The sequence below is a fragment of the Eriocheir sinensis genome, unplaced genomic scaffold (genome assembly GCF_024679095.1).
Source record: "Eriocheir sinensis breed Jianghai 21 unplaced genomic scaffold, ASM2467909v1 Scaffold19, whole genome shotgun sequence".
Classification (NCBI taxonomy): Eukaryota; Metazoa; Arthropoda; class Malacostraca; order Decapoda; family Varunidae; genus Eriocheir; species Eriocheir sinensis.
In genome coordinates, this window is record NW_026111294.1 from 1293605 (window position 1) to 1308124 (window position 14520).

Below are 14520 nucleotides of genomic sequence, written 5' to 3' on the forward strand. Positions count from 1 at the left end.
TTCCTCCTCCTCCTCCTCCTCCTCCTGTCCACCTTCCACCTCGTCCACAATTTCTCCTCGTTCTTCACAGCAGGTCCCTCCCTCCTTCCTGCTCTCCCTCCCCTTCTCCCACCCTCCTGGCCCCCTTCCGACCGTCGGGTTCTTGTTGTTGGTGATAGTCAGGTTCGTTATGTTGACAGGTATTTTGCTCCAAGTATAAGAACAGGACGAGGGTGTGTTTCCCAGGGGTGTGCCATATATCAGACAGGATTGAGGCGTGTATGGTCAGTGAGGGATCGAACCCCATTGTCTTTCTCAGCTGTGGCGGAAACGACGTTTCTCGTGTGCCAAGCGAGGACCTTCTCAGGCGTTTTAGAGAATTGTTAGGCAGGATACGTGACGCTGGTGGGTCGCCAGTAGTGTGTGGCGTCCTGCCAAGGAGGGGCGTTGGCGATGGATGGCTGTCCAGGGCGATAGCAGTGAACAGCAGACTTGCTGAGCACTGCGGGCGCAATGGGTGGCTGTTCGTCGACAATTGGGACCTCTTCTTTGGCAACGACGCCCTCTACACTTGACGTTCAAGGGTGTTGAGGCTCTCTCAGACTCCCTTGAGCGAGCACTTGGTACCCTGAGGGATTTTTTAGTATAGGCGAGGGGGGGAGGAGTAATGGGAGCAATGGGAGGAGTAATGGAGGACATCTAACTCATAATATAACCAGGCAGCTTAGAAGTAATTCTAGGGAGTAACAGAGGACGGGCTAAGAATCTTCTATACTAACAGCAGGAGCCTCAGAAACAAGATAGACTTACTAAGGGGTGAAGCTTGTTCAGAAAATTTTGACATAATAGCGATCACTGAGACATGGATAGACACTGCTAATAGAAATTTTAGATCAGAATTTGAAATAACGGGTTATCAGATGTTTCACAAAGACAGAAGGGGCAGAAAGGGAGGTGGAGTTGCGCTATATGTTAAAGACTCACTTAAATGTTTAGTTAACAACTCAGTCAAAACTAACATGGATTCAGAATCAGTTTGGGTGGACGTTTACAAAGGGAAAGAAAACTAACTCTAGGAGTTATATACAGGCCACCCAACCTTAACAGGCAGGACACGAGTATATTACTACAGGAGATTGGCAGGGCGAGTATGAGTAGAAATGTCTGCGTAATGGGGGACTTTAATTATAGGAATATAGACTGGGAAGATCTAGTGGGTGACCTGGAAACCGAGGACTTTCTTGAAGTTATACAAGATAATTTCCTTAAGCAGGTAGTTACTGAGCCTACCAGAGGAGATAACATATTAGACTTAGTCCTAACCAATAATGGGAACTTGCTACGTGAGTTGGAGGTGGGCGGAGAGTTAGGAAATAGTGATCACAGAACGGTTCGTTTTAGCTTAGACTGGGCGGTAACCCGCGAACCAAACCCAGTGTTAGTGCCAGATTTTAGAAGAGCAAACTACGAGGGGCTTCGAAGACATCTTGAAGGGGTAAACTGGGATAATTTAGGGATTCATGAGGGCCAGAACTGCGGATTGGAGAGCCAGGAGAACCAGGTAGAAATGTCTTACAATAATTTAGTTAGAGTAATAGTAGAGGGGCAAGAACAGCATATACCACAGCGAACACTTAGAAAAGAAAACATTGATCCGAAGTGGATGACTCGTGGACTAAAACACGAGATTGGGCTAAAGAAGGGAATTTATCAGAAAATAAAGAATGGGGAAACACATCTCAGGGGCCGGTACGTCGAACTATCTAGATTAGTTAAGAAAAACACCAGGATAGCAAAAGGAACTATGAGATCAAAGTAGCAAATGAGGCGAAAAGTAATCCTAAGGGCTTCTTTAGATGTATAGAACAAAACACGGGAGAAAATTGGACCGCTGAAAACAAACACAGGGGAGCTAGTAGAAAATTACGAAAATATGAGCACATTGTTGAACGACTACTTCCTTTCAGTATTCACACAGGAGGATCGAACGACTATACCGGAAAGAGTTCAGGTGTACGTGGGCGGGGATGGCGATAAATTGAGGGATATAATCATTACCAGGCAAGTAGTTCAGGATGAGATAGATAAGCTTAAGAAGAACAAGTCGCCAGGTCCTGACGGGATATTTCCGAGGGTATTAAAGGAGTTAGGTGATGTAATCAGTGACCCACTAACCGACATCTTTAAGATGTCGGTAAATACTGGCTATGTGCCGAGCCTATGGAAAGTAGCTAATGTGACGCCGATTTTTAAAAAGGGGGACAGGTCAGTTGCTTCAAACTATCGCCCAATTAGCTTACCATCGGTTATAGGGAAGATGCTGGAGTCCATAATAGCCAGGAACATTCGGGAGCATTTAGAGAAACACAGCTTAATTCACGACTCGCAGCATGGGTTCACAAAAGGTAGGTCATGCCTCACCAATCTCTTGTCCTTCTACAATAAAGTATTTGAGGCGGTTGACAGAGATGAAAATTATGATGTAATCTATCTTGATTTTAGTAAGCGTTTGACAAAGTTCCTCACCAACGACTGTTGCTTAAATTACAGGCTCACGGAGTAGAGGGTAAAGTTTTGAACTGGGTCAAGGCGTGGCTTAGCAATAGGAAGCAAAGAGTGCAAATCAATGGGAAAAGATCTGACTGGGGATGTGTTACGAGTGGGGTCCCACAAGGTTCGGTATTAGGTCCACTTTTGTTTATTATTTATATCAATGACTTAGATACAGAAATTAGTAGTGATGTTAGTAAATTTGCAGATGATACCAAGATCGGTAGAGTAATTGAGTCGGATCAGGACGCTAGTATTCTCCAAGGTGAACTCAACAGATTATATGATTGGGCGGATAAATGGCAGATGGAGTTCAATGTAGGGAAGTGCAGTATTCTGAGTGTAGGTAGGAACAACCCCTCACATAACTATTGCTTAAACGACACTCTCATAAGTAGGTCTGGGTGCAAGAGGGATTTAGGGGTCTTAGTGAGCTCTGATCTCCGTCCAAGGGCACAATGCATTCAAGCTAGAAATCGAGCTAATAGGGTACTGGGATTTATTTCAAGGAGCGTAAGCAACAGAAGCCCCGAAGTCTTCCTCAAACTATATTTAGCATTAGTTAGACCTCATCTTGACTATGCGGTTCAGTTCTGGTCACCTTACTATAGAATGGATATCAAAATGTTAGAATCGGTGCAGAGGAGAATGACTAAGATGATTCAGGGGTTGAGAAACTTGCCATACGAGGGAAGACTCAAACAGTTAAACTTGCATTCTCTAGAAAGGCGAAGGGTGCGTGGAGACATGATCGAGGTTTATAAATGGATGAAGGGCTTTAATAAGGGAGACATTCATAAGGTTTTGTTGGTAAGAGAACCGGGTAGGACACGAAGTAATGGATTTAAACTGGATAAATTCAGATTCAGCAGGGACATAGGCAAAAATTGGTTTACTAACAGGGTGGTGGATGAGTGGAATAGGCTTAGCAGTCATGTGGTGAGTGCCAAGACAATTGTCACATTCCAAAATAGACTAGATAAATTCATGGACAGCGATATTAGGTGGGGTTAGATACACGGGAGCTTAGGGTCAAAGGAGCTGCCTCGTACAGGCCTACCGGCCTCTTGTAGACTCCTGCGTTCTTATGTTCTTATGTTCTTATGTAACACAGCGGGCGACGAGGTGAGGGTGGCCACGCAGGGCCTGTAGGTCAGCTCGGCCTGACCTGGCCCGAGGGAGCGAGAGCACGGATCGACACGTGTGACCCGGACGACTGCTCTCGTGTGTGTGTGTTTTCTTTTCAAGGTTTGGGAGGTACCAACGTAATTATTTGATCCATTAAGTTTAGGTGAGATTTTATTATTATTATTATTATTATTATTATTATTATTATTATTATTATTATTATTATTATTATTATTATTATTATTATTATTATTATTATTCATTGTTACCACCATCATGAACGCTATCATGGGCATTGCACAACACTCATCATCTTTCTGTATCTGTTTTTTTTATTCTGTCCAGTCATTATAGTTAACTATTTATCTTAATTTTTTTTTAATTTATCCTCATTTTTTTTCTATCCTATTTTCTACTTATACTTTTTTTATACTCCCACCTTCTCCATTTCTCTCTTCTCTTCTTCTACCTTCTTCCCTCAAAAAGAAAAAAAAATACTATTTCTGTAATACTCATTTTCGCCTTTTCTTTATCAACCTTATCTGACCTTTCTTCTCCTTTATTTCAATTGTCCACCTTTCCTCTACTCACTCGCCTTCCCTCACCTTTCCTCACCTCTGCTCACCCGGATTCATGTTTTTTTTTCAGCCTTGTCACCTTGCCTTCAACTTTCGTTATCTTCCTGTATCTTGCCTCACTTTTCTTCACCTTTCATCACTTTCCTTCCCTTTTCTTCACCTTCCCTCACCTTTTCTGACAGTTCTCACCTTTTCCTCACATTTACTTTGCACCGTCCCTAACCTCGTTGCACCTCTCCTCACCTGTCTTCACCTTTACTCAATTATTTTACCATTCCCGTACCTTTCGCTTCTTTTCCCACCTTTTCTCGCCTTTCCTTACCTTCCTTACCTTTCCTCACCATTTTCTTACCTGTCATTACCTCTGCAAACCTCCGCATACCTCTCCTCACGGTTGCTTCCCTCCCTGTGCCGTTATTCCTCACTCCACTCTTTTATTTACATCCCATTCCTTTGCTCACCATTCCACACCTTGCCCCACCTTCCCTCCTCACCTGCCTCGCCTCACTCGTAACTCCTCATTGATTACCAGCTCCTCCCTCGATCCGTCGCCGCCGCCTGCACACCAGCTCACTCAGGCGCCTGTTTTCCCGCTGCCTTCCCCGTCTGTATCTGTCATCCTGCAGGCGGCGGGATTTATATTGATGGCACAGTACTTGGGGGTTGCGTCTTGTTTCTTGTGTAGGTGTGGATTGTTTAATTGTTGGGGGGGGGATGGACGGGCTGGAGGATTGTGTGGCGAGGGATGGAATTGGGGTGGTGTTTGTCGGGGTGTGTGGGGGGGGGGAATGGGATATGCATATAAGTAGATATATGTGTAGGTATTTTATTTACAGCAGAGGAGTCAGTTCAAAGGCATAAAAAAAGGTAACAAATGTTTAAAAAAAAGCCCGCTACTCACTGCTCCTATAAAGAGTTAGAGGAATGGCCGAAAGATAGATCAATTTCAGGAGGAGAGGTGTCCTGATACCCTCCTCTTGAAAGAGTTCAAGTTGTAGGCAGGAGGAAATACAGATGAAGGAAGATTGTTCCAGAGTTTACCAGCGTGAGGGATGAAAGATTGAAGATGCTGGTTAACTCTTGCGGAAGGAATTTGGACAGTAAAGGGATGAGCTTGAGTAGAAAGTCGTGTGTTGCGAGGCCGCGGGAAGGGTGGAGCATGCAGTTAGCAAGTTCAGAAGAGCAGTCACCATGAAAATATCGATAGAAGATAGAAAGAGAGGCAACATGGCGGCAAAATTTAAGAGGTAGAAGACTATCAGTAAAAGGAGGAGAGCTGATGAGACGATGAGCCTTAGACTCCACTCTGTCCAAGAGAGCTGTGTGAGTGGAGCCCCTCACACGTGAGATGCATACTCCATACGAGGGCGGACAAGGGGAGAATAACTGGCGGAGACGGTACAGAACGCCCAGACTCGAGGAAGCTGATTTAGTAAGAGAAGAGATATGAAGTTTCCAGTTGAGATTTTGAGTTAAGGATAGACCGAGGATGTTAAGAGTTGAAGAAGGTGACAGTTGAGTGCTGTCAAAGAACAGAGGATAGTTGTTTGGAAGATTGTGTCGAGTGGATAGGTGGAGAAACTGTGTTTTTGAGGCGTTGAAGGACACCAGGTTCTTCTTGCCCCAGTCGGAAATAATAGTGAGGTCTGAGGCTAAGCGTTCTGCCGCCTCCATCCTGGAATCATTTAGTTCCTGTTGGGTGGGTTATCTATTAAAAGAAGTTGAGTAATGCAGAGTAGAGTCATCGGCGTAAGAATGGATAGGACAGTTCGTTTTGGAAAGATCATCAATGAACAACCCAATGAGAGTGGGAGATAGGACAGAACCCTGCGGAACATTATTATTAATAGGTTTAGGAAAAGAACAGTGACCGACTACCACAGCAGAAATAGAACGGTCAGAGAGGAAACTTGAAATAAAGGTACAGAGAGAAAGATAGAAACCGTAGGAGGGTAGTTTGGAAAGCAAAGATTTGTGCCAGACCCTATCAAAGGCTTTTGGTATGTCCAGCGCAATAGCAAAGGTTTCACCGAAACGGCTAAGAGAGGATGACCAAGAGTCAATTAAGAAGGCTAGGAGATCACCAGTAGAACGCCTCTTGCGGAACTTATACTGGGGATCAGATAGAAGGTCAGAAGTGGAAAGGTGCTTTTGAATCTTCCGGTTAAGGATTGATTCAAAAGCCTTAGATAGACATGAAAGCAAAGCTATAGGACGGTAGTTTGAGGGATTGGAACGGCCACCCTTCTTAGGCACAGGCTGTATGAAGGCATACTTCCAGCAGGAAGGAAAGGTAGATGTTGACAGGCAAAGGCGAAAGAGTTTGACCTGGCAGGGTATCAGCACGGAAGCACAATTTTTAAGGACAATAGGAGGCACTCCATCTGGTCCATAAGCCTTCTGAGAGTTTAGGCCAGAGAGGGCATAGAAAACATCATTAGGAAGAATCTTAATTATGCGCATAAAGAAGTCAGAGGGGGGATGAGTAAGAGGAATATGCCCAGAATCGTCCAGGGTGGAGTTCTTACAGAAAGTTTGAGCGAAGAGTTCAGCCTTAGAGACAGATGAGACGGCAATGCTGACGTCAGGGTTAAAGAGAGGAGGGAAAGAGGAAGAAGTGAAATTGGAGGAGATATTTTTGGCTAGATGCCAGAAGTTACGGGATGAATTAGAGAAAGCAAGGTTTTGGCATTTTCTATTAATGAAGGAGTTTTTGGTTAGTCGGAGAATAGATTTGGCACGATTCCGGACTAAAATGTATAGATTATGGTTAACGGAAGTTCGAAGTCTCTGGTACCTTTTGTGAGCTGCCTCTATCTTTGACAGCATGAAAACAAGCGTGATTAAACCAAGAGTTTTTTAGCATGAAGAGTAGAAAGTACGTGGAATGTGTGCCTCCGTTCCAGAGACAATCACCTCTGTGATGCGCTGGGCACACAAAGAGGGTCTCTATCCAGGAAGCAGTAATCATTCCACGGAAATCATAAAAGTACATCCTCAGGTCGTCCCACCGAGCTGAAGCAAAATGCCAGAAGCATCGCCTCTTCGGTGGCTCTAGAGGGTGTACAGGAGCGATAGGACAGGATACAGAAATAAGGTTGTGATCATAGGAGCCCAACGGAGAGAACAGTTTGACAGAGTAAGCAGAAGGGTTAGAGGTAACGAAGAGTTCTAGTATGTTGGACCGGTCTCCAAGACGGTCGGGAATACGTGTTGGGTGCTGAACCAACTGCTCTTGGTCATTGAGGAGAGCAAAGTTGTAGGCTTGTTCACCTGGCTGGTCAGTGAAAGAGGATGAAAGCCAAAGCTGGTGATGAACATTGAAATCTCCCAAGATGTAGATTTCAGCGAAGGGAGAGTGGGTCAAGATGTGCTCCACTTTAGAGTTCAAGTACATAAGAACATAAGAACATAAGAACGCAGGAGTCTGCAAGAGGCCGGTAGGCCTGTACGAGGCAGCTCCTTTGACCCTAAGCTCCCGTGTATCTAACCCCACCTAATATCGCTGTCCATGAATTTATCTAGTCTATTTTTGAATGTGACAATTGTATTGGCACTCACCACATGACTGCTAAGCCTATTCCACTCATCCACCACCCTGTTAGTAAACCAATTTTTGCCTATGTCCCTGTTGAATCTGAATTTATCCAGTTTAAACCCGTTACTTCGTGTCCTACCCGGTTCTCTTACCAACAAAACCTTATGAATGTCTCCCTTATTAAAGCCCTTCATCCATTTATAAACCTCGATCATGTCTCCACGCACCCTTCGCCTTTCTAGAGAATGCAAGTTTAACTGTTTGAGTCTTTCCTCGTATGGCAAGTTTCTCAACCCCTGAATCATCTTAGTCATCCTCCGCTGCACCGATTCTAACATTTTGATATCCATTCTATAGTAGGGTGACCAGAACTGAACCGCATAGTCAAGATGAGGTCTAACTAATGCTAAATATAGTTTGAGGAAGACTTCGGGGCTTCTGTTGCTTACGCTCCTTGAAATAAATCCCAGTACCCTATTAGCTCGATTTCTAGCTTGAATGCATTGTGCCAAAGACTTTTACATAGTTAGTAAAGTTAGGTGAGAGATAAACAGCACAGATGTATTTAGTAGTAGAATGACAATGAAGCCTTAGCCAGATGGTGGAAAATTCTGAAGAGTCAAGGTCGTGGGCACATGAGCAAGTGATGTCGTTGCGCACGTGGACGCAACATCCAGCTTTGGATTGAAATTTAGGATAGAGATAGTAGGAGGGAACAGAGTAGAGATTGCTGTCAGTAGCTTCAGAAACCTGTGTTTCGGTGAGGAAGAGAAGGTGAGGTTTAGAGGAGGAGAGATGGTGTTCAACAGAATGAAAATTAGAACGAAGACTGCGAATGTTGCAGAAATTTATAAGAAAAAGGCTCGAAGAGTTATCAAGACACCTCTCAGGTCGGCAGCCAGAAAGGGAGTCCTTCCTGGGGGACTTTATGGTCCCCCCCCCAGGCGGGGACTCCGAGGCATGATTATTGAACGCCATTTTGAATTTTGAAATTTGGAAAAAGGTGTGTGTGTTGTGTGAATGTAGTGTGGTGTGGATAGAAGAGGATCTGTCTTTAGAGAGCATGCTGAACTACTCTCTGGTGTAGATGAGACAATAGGGAAACGGTTAGTAAGGTAATGGGAAGGGTCTTTGGAGGGGTTCAGCACCCTCCTCACTTCCCATATATACCTCACCGGGAGTGGCTTGTGCCCGATCGGTAGGTGTCTTCCTACCTACTCTAACTGTGTATGGATAGCTGATTAAATGTGTGTGATGTGTGTGTATGTGTGTGTGTGTGTGTGTGTGTGTGTGTGTGTGTGTGTGTGTGTGTGTGTGTGTGTGTAAGGCTTTCACTCCTTAGTTCATTTTTCATTCTATTTTATTTCCTCGCGTGTGCTTTAGCTGTCACAAAGTTGTTGTTGTTATTCTCATTTTCCTTGGTTGTATTTTTTTGGACATAACATTTCACTCACATTTTTCATGTGATTTATATGTTGCTTGCCTTTCTTTACCTTTTTTTGTGTTTAATTTCGTTTAGGATCATTCTTTGTGTTTGTTTTATATTTGTTTCTCTCTTCTCCTTCCTCATATATGATTTTAGCTTTTTGGTGTTTTTACCTTTATTTTTTTCCTTTCAACTTCTGGAACCTTTCGATTCTTTCCATGTTTTTTTTTTCTTTTCTCCACTTCCTCCTTACTTAGTGTTCGCCTCCTTGATGTTTTTTTTTTCTTATCTTTGTGCCCGGCGTCATTCTTTTTATTCACTTTTTTCAGTGTCAGGAGTCATTTTCTTTACATCATCATGCCACCATCTTTCACTTAATTTTTGTCTTTGGTCATATTCATCTTTATTTTATTCATTTCCTCCTTTACCTTTTTCCTGTTCCAGCATCTGTCTGAAACTTTTTTATGAATTTGTTTTCGCTTTATTTTCTATATATCGACGTGGCAGCATCTTCCTCTAGCTTTTTGTGTGTTTACTTTGTTTTCTCCCCTCCTTTTTTTTCTTCATAACCGTTTTATTTACACACTAACATCACTCTGCAGTAATTTATATGTGAGTGTTTTCATCTTTCGTCTTTTTCTCTCTTTTTTTTTTTATGTAACAGTATCATTCAGTTACTTTTATGTATGTCATTATTTTTCACCTTAATTTTTTTCTTTAACTTTCTGTAATTCGTTTTGCATGTGATTATTTTTCATCTCCGTTTTTCTTTATTACATTATGCACTTTTTTTTGTCTGTTTTCTTCAGTCTATTTAATTTCATTATCTTCATGTTCAGATTTCTGTCTTCATTTTAACTCCTTTCCTTATTCAACTCGTATTTGTTTTCAGCGCCAGTTTCATCTTTTCTTTAGCTCATATCGACGCAGTGTTGGCAGTATTTCCTTTCTTTTTATTCGTCGCTTTGTATCCGATGGTGTGTTCGGCACCTCGTTCCCCAGCACAATAAGACAGCGAGAGGAATATGCATAATCGCAACGCCGCGCCCACTTTGCTCGTACAAATATATATTCCAGCAGAGCATTGCCTTGTGAGGGTGCCGGGGTGCCGCGTGCAGCCCCTTGTCGGCACACACACACACACACACACACACACACACACACACACACACCTGTACACGTGCCTCCAGGTGTCGCCTCTACCTGGGAGTGTTACTGGCACGGCCGCTGGAATATTATTGTGGCTGTACTGCGCCGTGACGGACGCGACACGACGTTAAGTGGCCGGCGAGGGAGAGCTTGAAATGTGATACATGATATGATAAGATGAGGAAAGGCTGCAAGAATATGTGATGAATGATAAGTGAGGTGGGGAGGCAATGGTGGGCGCGGCGACAGATCATGTACTATTGCAGGATTTGCGTAAGAGGAAGAGGAGTAGATGATAATAGTTAGTAGATAGGAGTAGATTGATAGATAAGAGTAAATGATAAGAGTAGGTGCGGCTGTACTGTAGAATGTACCTAAAAACTGGTGGAGTAATTGATATTGGTTGATAAGGTGGTAAAATAATCATAGATGCGCCAAGAGAACACGACTCGGTACTTTTGTTTTACAGTAGAGGAGACAGATCAAGGGTAAAGAAATTAAACAAAAAATATTGACATACAAATCTGTGGAGTCTCCACTCTTGTTACCTTGTTTGTCCTAAAATCAGTTATACGCATGACGACCCGCCCAAGACGAAAACTAAGTAAAGTTCAGAAAGCACGAAAATAAGTAAAGGAAAAGAGGCAGCCATGCAGACTTGAGCGCTCGGTCTTTTTAGTCACCAAAGAAAATGCAGAGATAGAGAAAGAACTAAAAAATAAATAAATAAACGAAGATGAAAAAGAAACAGAAGATACGAGAAGAGTGGAGAGAAAATATGTCTGCAAAGTTGAGCGCTTAGTCCTTTAACTTTTTTTTACTGTCATCGAAGAAAATACAGATATACAGAATATGCATAAAAACACAGATTAATAAAAACAAATATAAATTAATAAAATACAAAAGGCACAAAAAAGACGCAAAGGAGAGCACAGAGTTATGCAGAGTTAAGCGCGCAGTCCTTCTACTTTTTTTTTCTTGCTGTCAGCAAAGAATTTTAAAACTCCTCGCCGCCCAGCCTCGTCCAGACTGGCGGGACAGCTCGGAAAGGAGTCATTGGGCGGCGCCTGTCGCGGGGACGTTAGGCGGCCAGTTAGTGTTGAGGCGTGGTAGCCGCGGCGCCGCTGGCCGAGGCGTTACCTGCCTGTTGTGATTCACCTGACTCATTTACCTGCCTTTTCTTACCTGCCCAACGTGTCTCATTTACTTACTTGTCATTCACCTGACTCATTTACCTGCTCTTTTTGAACTCTCTTTCCTGTCTCCTTTCCTGCCTCATGGTCTGCCCTTTTCTCTTCCCTACCTATCTAATTCACCTTTTTTTCATTTGAACATACAGGTATGTTTACTCGCCCAAAGGTGCACTGCCGTGTGCTGCCTATGCTAAGGGCATAAATGTTTATACAAAAAAACACAATATACACATACACTGGGCAGTCTTATGTGTCCATTACAGTGTCAGCGGAGTGGGGAGTGTGCCTTTCCAGCGGTGGGCTACTGTCTCATTACCTGCCCGTTTCTAACTGCCTTACCTGTCTCCTTCCCGTCTTTTCTGCCTCACCTGCCTGATCACTTACCCTACCTCGCTGCCCTACCTGTCTCCTTCACCTGTCTTATTACCTGCCCTTTTCATTGCCCTTTTCGTTGCCTTACCTGTCTTCACATCTCATTTACCTGGCCTGGTGTCATAGTTACGTGTAAGGACTAAAAACTTTTCCTATTACCTGTTTTCTTTCCCCTTTTTCCTCCTCTTTAACTGACCTGTAAGGGCCGATAGTCAAGCTATGTTCTGCTTAAATAATATTAACCAAAGTTTTGTCGGGTAAAAGTAGGAATAAATTAGCAAGGATATATTAGATGCAAATAAATCATGGCCTCATTAAGCAGAATAGTCCAGCAACATTTATATGCAGGTAATTAATTAAATGAGTGAGCTTAGTTGCACAATTATTGTTTACGGAAATGTTAAAGTGTATGTGTCTTATTTAAGTTAACAAACCATTAAATAACACACTGGTCATCAAAGAACAGGTGAAGTAATTAGATGAGTACCTAGTGAAGCGTGGCGTTAAGTACATTACTTCGGTTCTTCTAAAAATGTTCAAAATATAATGTAAGAAAATGTCACTGACAAACTGCTTTTATTATTGCAGTACTGCTCTTACGTTCCTTCCCTTTAGTGTTTCTTTCTCCTTCGTACTCGAGTGTAACACAACAGGTAAGGATGATCACACAGGTAGGTGATTCAATAAGTTGAATTAACTGCAACATCAAGATGGACCTTGTAATGAAACAGAACACTAAATTTGTCACATATTAGAAATAAGTCGTAAATAAGTAAGGAATTACGAGACAGAAAACAAATCAGACAGGCAAGGAATTACAGGACAGAAAGCAAGCGAGGGGACGAATGACAGATGAATCAAAGACCAGGTGACCTTAATTAATGATGCCTCTTCCTGAAAATGTAACCCTAGATTTTGTTTGGCCGTAATCAAGTATGGGATCATAATCAAGGCAGCGAAATTATACATGACTGCAACTGGTGTCTTGTTATACCCGATGAGCCATTCCCAGCCCTTTCCCTCCTCCACCTCCCCCTCTCTTCCCTTCCCTTCCCTTCATTTCCTTTCCTTTTCCTTCATATTCTTCCCTTCCCATCTCTTCCTTTCCTGTCCCTCCATTTACTTACCTTCCTTTCTCTTCCCTTCCATCCCTTCCTTTCCCTTTCCTTCCTTGCCCTCCATTTCCTTCCCTTACCTTGCCTTGCCTTGCCTTGCCTTGCCTTGCCTTGCCTTGCCTTGCCTTGCCTTGCCTTGCCTTCCTTTCGTTCGCCTTGAAGTCTGAGGCGGAATATCACCAGTGCTATCATCACTGCATCATTATCTCTTCAATTAACTCGCACTATTACTTTTTTCGATATCTTGATTTACCTGACTTTGTTGTCCTCACAGTACTGCTGATTCATAAGCGCCTGGGAGTATATTGGGCATCTTTCTTTGTCATCTTGCATCACATGGCTTCGCTCTTATCACATTACTGCTGATTCATAAGCGCCTGGGAGTAAAAGGCGAAGTATCATCAACGCCATCACCATCTTCATCTCTTGGAATATAGTGTGCCATTCTTTTATGTCGTCTTAAATTATTTGTCTTCGTTCTTATCACATTCCTACCATTTCATACTCGCCTGGGAGTGTGAGGCGAAATATCATCAATGCATCGTCCCTTTTTTAGTCAAACTGCGTTATTCTTTATTTGTATTCGGTTTCACTTCGTTCTTATCACACTGTTATTACACCCTATTCGCCTCAGGTAATAGGCTAAATAGCATCAATGCATAGTCCCTTCTTTTGATTGAACTGCTTCATTTGTGTTCCTCATCTTTCTTTTTTCTTCGTTTCCATAATATTTTTGCTACTTTTTGTTAGCCTTGGAGTGTGAGGTAGAACATCGTCACGGCATGAGGCCACAACAAGGGCGAGATTAAGAGCCTCGCAAGTCCTCGGCCTCTTCACCTCCTCACATCGGGAGCGAGAACGAGAGCCCACCCGTCCTCCTCCACCTCCAGTCTTCGCCCTCCACCTCGCGTCACAAACTTCAGGCTGACACACTGCAGTCACTTCGAGAGCGAAATCAAGAGCCCACACGTCCCCCTCCACCTCCTCATCCTCTTCCTCGTAACCTTTTCTCCGCGGCACTGGCTTGAGGGCAACACACTCAGGCCGCGCCAAAGGGGAAGCTCGACACTCCAGCCATGCCAAGCCTCGCCCTCTCACGCCGCGCGGTGAGGGTGAGGGTCAGGATAACTTAATGCAGACCTCACTCGCGTCGGTCGTCACTGTTCCGTCAGCAGGCAAATCAAGGCCGTAAGGAGCGTGTTCAACCATTAGACGCTCGGGGCCGGCCATTACCCCGCCCGACGCCGCCTCTCTGGGACCTACATCACGGCGAGGGCCACTCAGCGCCGCCTCGAGGGCCTGGCGAGCCGTCGCGATGCCGGGGCGTGTCTGGGAACGGCCTGTGAAGAGTGGAGAATGGCTTGTGGGAGGGTGGAGTAGGGGAGTTAGAGGGGTATGGGGGGATGTTTGGGTGTTTGGGTGGGTGGGTGGTATTTGGACTGGTCAAGGATGTTTGGGGGATGGATGTGATGGTGGTGGTGGTGGTGGTGTG